This window comes from Molothrus ater, chromosome Z, assembly GCF_012460135.2.
Source record: "Molothrus ater isolate BHLD 08-10-18 breed brown headed cowbird chromosome Z, BPBGC_Mater_1.1, whole genome shotgun sequence".
In the NCBI taxonomy this organism is placed as follows: Eukaryota; Metazoa; Chordata; class Aves; order Passeriformes; family Icteridae; genus Molothrus; species Molothrus ater.
The window spans coordinates 8,632,312-8,639,543 of NC_050511.2; positions in this window are offsets into that span (position 1 = coordinate 8,632,312).

Below are 7,232 nucleotides of genomic sequence, written 5' to 3' on the forward strand. Positions count from 1 at the left end.
CCTCGGGGTTCGCACCAGTGCAGCCCCACAGCAGCCCCTGCTCCACCTCTCCTTGGCTTTGCTCACCACTTTGCTCCTCTGTCCTTTGGCAAACCTGGCTGGCACATTTGGAAAGGATGAGATAAAGCTCACAAAATGACGAGGTTTTGAGCAGGTGCTGGATCTATTGATTCGTCTGCTGGCCTTTCAATCGCTGGGGGTCACATCTCCAAGTTCAGCCATGAAATAACAAGGACTATAAATAAAACAAACAGGCTGAGATTTTTCACAAGGCTCCAGTCACTAGCAACTTCTAGAAGACAAAGTGCCAGGTTATACAGAAGTCCTCAGGATATACAACCAAAACTGTCAGGCTGTAATCCACGAACACTTCTCTTACCAGAAGTGTGCTCACCATATGGGTGACCTCTCTCACCACCTCCTCTGCCACCAGCAGCTCTTTCTCCCCTCTCTGCACCACTTCTGTAAGCAGATGATGAACTCTGGATGATCTGGCTTAAACATAGGTGTGTGTACACATTTCCATGTTTAATACACATATCTTTACAGACAGCTTACTTTCCCTGACATTTGTTGTGTGGTTTCAGAAAAGGGGGATGCTTTTCCATCACTTCCACCATTTGCCATGAACAACTGCCTGCCCTTAAATAATTTTAGCAGCAATTCCTCTGACATCTTCCTATGAACAGGGTTTGACAGCCAAAATCGGCTGTTCCTGTGAGCACTCCTCTCTATTTTTCAGCATAAATTTTCTTTCCCTTCTGCTTTGTGCAAGAGAGCTGTGGCACAACAAATGCTCTTTTTTCTCAGGGTCATCAACTCACAGGATCATTGACTCATAGGATCTTTGACCCATAGGATCATTTAAGTTGGAAAAGACCTTCGAGATCATCAAAGTTCAACTGTTAACCCAGCACTTCTGTGTTCACCACTAAACCATGTACACAAGCACAGCACATCTTCTAGACAAACCCTCCTGGAGTCACACACAGCAGCTGCTGTGCAAAATCTGCTCATTGCAGGGGCAGAGGCTGAAGAGGGGGAACCCAGGGTGGGCTTCCCAAGGGGGCTGCTGAGCAGAGGGAGGTGGCTCTGCATGGTGTGGGAATGACCCAGCATCCCAAGGATTTGTGTGAATAGAGAATCAAAACAAATGGATGCACGGAGACAAGCTGTGGCAGGGCTGGGCAGTGATGATAATGGCAAGGAACAGAGTTTCATGCCAGGAAGTGATGGACCACCAAGAGGTGTTGAAGGTCATTTAAGCTTCCTTTTCTTAAGTATTACTACAAAATATGACTAAGAGACAGGTGTACGTTTTTTTCTGAGGATCCTGGAGTGCCGTGCTCTGCTTTCTGACGCTCCCTGGTCCCTTCTGTGCATTCATTCCACCAGGCTCCCAGCAGACTGCTCTGGCTCACCAAGGCACCGTGTGCCAGCTGAGACAGGTAACTCCTGCCAGGTGCTGCAGACAGAGTAAAGGGCTCTGAGTCAGAAGAGGCTGTTCAGCTGCAAGTGAGGGGGTTAAAAACCTCAGCCAACAGCAACACAATTGTTTGCTCCTACCTGCTGGCACTGAGAGATCACTCTGTGAAAGCCACCCCATAACAGGAGTGCCACAGCTGTAGGGGGAGAGAAAAGCTGGGTCAGTACCCTGCAAGCTGTGCACATCCCTGCTTGGCATTTTGCTTTCACCCAAGACTCCATCTCCCTTTCTGCGAAATGGGAGTTTGCAGTTGAATTTCCTCCTCCCCAGCCTTTGCAAGCTCAGTGCTTTGTATGGGGTACGTGGATAACCAGGGTCCTGCTTTTTGCAGGGGTGACTCTCCTGCTCCTCCCTCCGGGCTGGAGGCAGCTGGGTGGGCTCTCCCTTGCCTATTGAGGTGAGAGCATCACCACCACATGACAGGACCTTCCTGCCAGCAAGAGCATTAGAAGGATTTCCTCTCCTTCACCCGCTGCAATATCCCAGAAGCTTCTTGCTCTTCACATGCCCTCTCTCCTGCTGAGTGGGTTGAAACTGGTCTGTGTCCTCCAAAACTGAGAGGGGAGGCACAGCAGCCCCCTGTGCACGTCTGTACAGAGGCAGTGCTGGAACAGATGCCTGTCCCTCAGGACACTGAGCAAGGTGAGCATGTCGTGCCTCATCCCCCAGGAGCCAGTGTCCTCTGCAGGGGTGAAACTTGGCAGGCAAGATACAAGGACAATTCAGAAAGGCAGGTAGTAAAATGTAATTTCAGATCCCATGCAGGCAAGAAAAGAGGAAAAAGAGACACTGAGAAGACTGAATTGTTTTTTGCTACTCTGCAATGCTTAATTTTTCATCTTTTCTAGAGCATTTGCATAATGCTTTCTTCTTTTTTTTTTTAGGTAGGGTTTTTTGTTTTGTTTTAATTTTTTTGCTTGCAATTTCTTTTCATTTTTTTTTTTAATGAAATGCTTTTTCATCTGTGCTACCTTGGCAGCCTGTGTTTGAGCATGAGCAAATTATTCTGTGCTTACTGCCATCAGAAGATGCCAGTTCTTGGGAGCCTCACAATGCAATTGCAGCCAAAACCTTGGAAAAGGAGAGATTGGTGACAGGGAGGTCACCAATCTGAGTGGTGCCACCACTGCCACAGAGCAGGATTCCTGCACCCAATGCAGCCTTGTGTGTATCACAGCCTGTCTCACCCCTGCAGGGGCCCTGGGGTGTTCTCGGGGAGCTGGTTGATAATTGCTGCCCCAAGATGCGTAGGATGTCTCCGCTTCGGCCCGCACGGCTGAAGAACAAGTCTGGACTCTTCGCTTTTCCATCCTGAGGTTGTTTATTAATCCTTATCTATAAAATTTTCTTTCTGCCCAGCTGAGATCTGCTCAGCAGGGCAGCCATGAGCACTCTGACCGCCCCCGAGGCGGTGTTGTCCTTTTATACTACAAACTACATATAACATATTTACACTTAATTCCCAATACCTATCACCTATTTTAGACAGTGCACCTCTACTCTAAACCAATCCCAAAGTGCCAACATCACTGCAGAAAATGGAGAACAGAAGAAGAAGAAAGGCTAGACACGCCCTGATTCCTCCATCTTGTCCCCATAACCCCCATACCAAAAATCCTAAAATCTACATTTTCACCCTGTGAATATTTTGTTATTACACCATTCAAACCTGTGTGACTTTCATGTCCTCATACAAAGCTGGTAACTTGCTCCAGGGGTCAAAATCAAACCCGCAGGTGTTCTGGGCAGCATGCCAAGGTCTCTGAGCCCCCTGATGGGGTCCTTGGCAGCTCTGGACACCCGGAGGGATGTGCTGAGTTCCGACAGGGTGTCCCTTTGGGTTTTCAGCCCGTGGCTATGGGCTCAGGCAGGGCATGGTGCCGTGGGTGGAGGTGTTGCTGAGCAGAGGAAAATCTTGCTGCTCCTTGGCTTATTCAGCTTTTCTCTTGATCAGAAAGTACCAAAGCTCAGAAACTCAGCGGAGGCTCTGCCAGAGTGTTTCAACGGGTTTTGAGATCCTTTGCTAAGCCCCTTCGGCACATCGTCAGGCTGACAAACACAAGCATTGCTGAAAAAAATGGAGACATTTCATTTAAAAATTGTGCTGAAACTCAGCATTCAGCCTTCTCTGCAAGAAAATGTGATTAAACATCTCCTCTTTAGCTTGAAAACACTTGCCAAGTTTTATCTGAAAATTCATTACACCCTCTCTCCACATACGTTTTCCAATGAATGCACTATTTATCTCCATCCTATTAAAAAATATACATAAATATCCATCTCTTGCTGTAACACCAGACTGCGGGGCTCATGTGTGGGTTCAGAGCCAGACTTGCTTTGAGCATCTTCATTCTCCTATGGGTCCATAACTGTGCTGGAAATCTCTGGATGATGGACTTCCAATCATGTCTCGGGGAAGGGAGAGGCCACTTCCAAAGGGAAAACTGAGTTAAATAATTTTTAAAAACCCAGAAAAGCCAAAAACCCCCAAACCAACACAAACAAACCAGAAAAGCAAACCAACCCCAAACCTTTTGGAAACAAAAATGAGCCTGATATTCAGGCTCAGTGGAGCACCAGGGAAGTGATCCTTGATGGCTAGCACAGAGCTATCCAAGTGCTTCAAGTCCTGCTCTCCCCAACCAACCCTCCTCCTAATGGGGAATATTTATTCTGTGTTGACAGAAGTCTGCTCCGGGGTGGGAGCTAATATTAATTATATGACAAACACATCCTTGGGCAGTGATTTGCATGCGGCCTTACATCAAACAACTCAAGGTCCTATAAAAGAGGAGCGGAGTCTGCTCCTGCTCCCTGCTGCATACTGAATGAATCCAGGCATGATATTTGATTGCTGTGACCTTCAGGAAGGTCTGAACCTGTTCCCAGCCCTTGCACGCCCACACAGGTGACTGGCACAGACTTGGCAGCCCATCCTGGTGGGGCTCTTCAAATAGTTTGGAGAACCTCTTGTGAAATTCCGGGTGTGCAAAGGCACAGGGTGCCTTGAGCTGGGGTCTGCTTCCTTAAACCAGCATCAAATTTACAGCTTTATCATCTGCAGAGAACAGCTGGTGCCTCATCCCGCTGCACACTCTGCAGTGTGACTCTCCATCTTGCAGTCTGATTTATGGAGCATGCCTTGCTTTACTCAGTAAAATTTATAAATGGCACCACAAAAAATGAAAAAAGAAAACCAACCCCCCCTCCCAAAAAAAAAAAAAAAAACCACAACAAACCACAACCAACCCCCCCCCCCAAAAAAAAAAAACAGAAAGAAAAAAAAAATAAAAGAAAGAAGAAAAGTGGCTAAGGCTCTTTACTTCACATTCCACCATCAGAACTGACAGGTAAAAGGGCAGATGGGAAAATACCTGCTGAGAATGAAGGAAGAGCTACTAAACAGAGATCTATCTCCACTCCCCATGAGGTTATCAAAGCTATGGTGATCTGAGTATGAAAATAACATATTGTCAGAGTCGTGTGCCAGCAGAGGAATAGCCCAGCTACACAAGGCCTCGTAAAGAAACAAATCTGGGGCATTTGGAGCAACCCAGCCAAGGGATATCTGATCCTGGAACTGTCTCTTATTTTGCTTATCCATTTCATTACCCGTGGTTGCCTTTCACTGCCAGAAGACACGGAAACAGCACCGTGAAATCCTCTGGCTCAAGGGGATTGGTTTGGAGATGTTTGGGAAGTCTCATGATTTTTCCCTCCATCAAAAAAAGAAAAAAAAAATCTGATTTCTCAATACCAAAACTTGCCTTAGGGAATGCTTGGAATTGATGGATTTCCCAACTCTAAAAGTAATTGTTCCCAATACCTTTTGGAATTGTAAAACTAAGGGTCTCTGACTTCTTTCAGTGCTTACTTAGAAATGCAACCCCAGGGTAACAGAAATGTTTGAGGCGAGAGCAGAGCAGTCAGCAATGATAGTAGTGAAATACTTCGACTGTGCCAGACCAGTCTTGGAGGATTATTATTCCAGTTCTAGCCCAATCTGGAATAGATATTTTGTTTATTTTCCTTTTTTTTAATTTTCCTTTTTATTTTTTTTTTTAATCTTAAAATTGTTCACAGCATAGGAAAATAGCTCTGGAGAGGTTCCTGTTCTGCCAGAATCCTATCATTTCTGAGGGGACTCCATGGATATGGTACCAGTAGGAAACTCTTGGGAAAAAAGGACAGAGTCACAGAGAGTGTTCTTGTGAGAGTGAAGCTCCCTGTGCCCTAAGTGTGTGAAATTTGGGAAACTCCTTACTGAAAAAGGAAAGACAGAAAATTAATCTGTGCATTAAATTGGGTGTTTCTTCTGAGCCCAGCACTGGGCTGCACCTTAATGACTTGAAGGTAGATGTAAACCGGTTGTGTGGAGTTTCTGAGGGGAATCCCTTTCAAATACCCATCATCCAGAAAGGAGAGCTTAGTGACTTCTCATACCCCCACTTCCCTTAAATGTTTTGCTTACAAAATTAATACCTGCTCATCTTTTGTTTTTGCTTTGAATATTCCCTGAGACCCTCCTCCCACCAGCTGGGATTCAGGACCTGTATCCTCATTTCAGGGGAGCAATTATTTTTCAGCTCTTGCTAGTGCTCTGCCTGGCCTCTCCACTAGGATATGGTCCTGACAATGCTGGGAGCACTGCAGGGTGGTGGGATTCAGGATGAGATTGGCTGCAGCTCATGGGAGCCTCCCCAGAAAAGAAGCTTGTCCAGGCATCAGGATCACACACCTCACCCAGTAAGAGCAAAGTGCCTCAGAAACAGCCCTCAGGGTGGGGAGGGGGGATTTATATTTTCCTTGCTGATGTAAAAAAGCCCCAGATATGTTGGAATCCCATTTCCTGGTGATCCTGAGAGAGGGTGCACCAAGGATGGAAACAATTTAAGGCTGCAGATTAAAAAAGAGTGAAATGAGGGGAAGATGGTGCCTGATGGTATGAGGACTCTGGAAACCCCAGTATCAGGTGACAGAGTAGAAAAAGGAGGTTGAAATGAGGAGAACAGAAAGGGAAAAGTCTGAGAATGAAAGAGAACAGCAGCTGCTGATAGTGTGTCTTTGATGGAGAAGGGGATACACACAGCTGCCAAGGGTTTTTTTTTCACCTTCATGCGTGAAAATTCATGTGAATTATTTAATGAGCAGATTTGCATATTTTCAAATAAATCGCAGTTTATCCTGCCATTGCTTCTCATTCTGTTTCTGTTGACAGAAGCTGTTGCTAATCGAGGAGCTCTTTTTCTGTAAGGTTTTATAAGAGGTGCTCACTGAGACACTGTTTCTCCTTCCAGGAACACACCAGGAGGGGGAAAGGCCTGGAGACAGGATGAGATTTCTCTTAGGACACACACCAAAATCCCATTTCCCAGTGGGATCAAAATCCTTTTCAGATTCCATGCTCTGTTTCACTTAGGCTGGGTGGAAGCTGAAGGAGGACTTGCAATGGTGTGAAGGCCAGAGGAGTTAAAAGAGTAGGGACAGGTCAGGAGCCTCTATCCTTTACAGAACAGCAGGCAAAACAAATAATTGTGCTGTATTAATAAAGCCTGGGGATGGTTTTCTATAAATATGCCTGGGGAGTAAGCACACAGGGGTAAGGAGAGTTATTTCAGCCAAAGGATAGTGCTGGCATGAGAACAAATGAGAACAAATGTATAAAAACTGGCCATGAATAAACCAGGCTGGAAATTAGTCGAGGGCTGAGAAACATTAGAGCAATTGGGTTTGGGGCAACCACTCA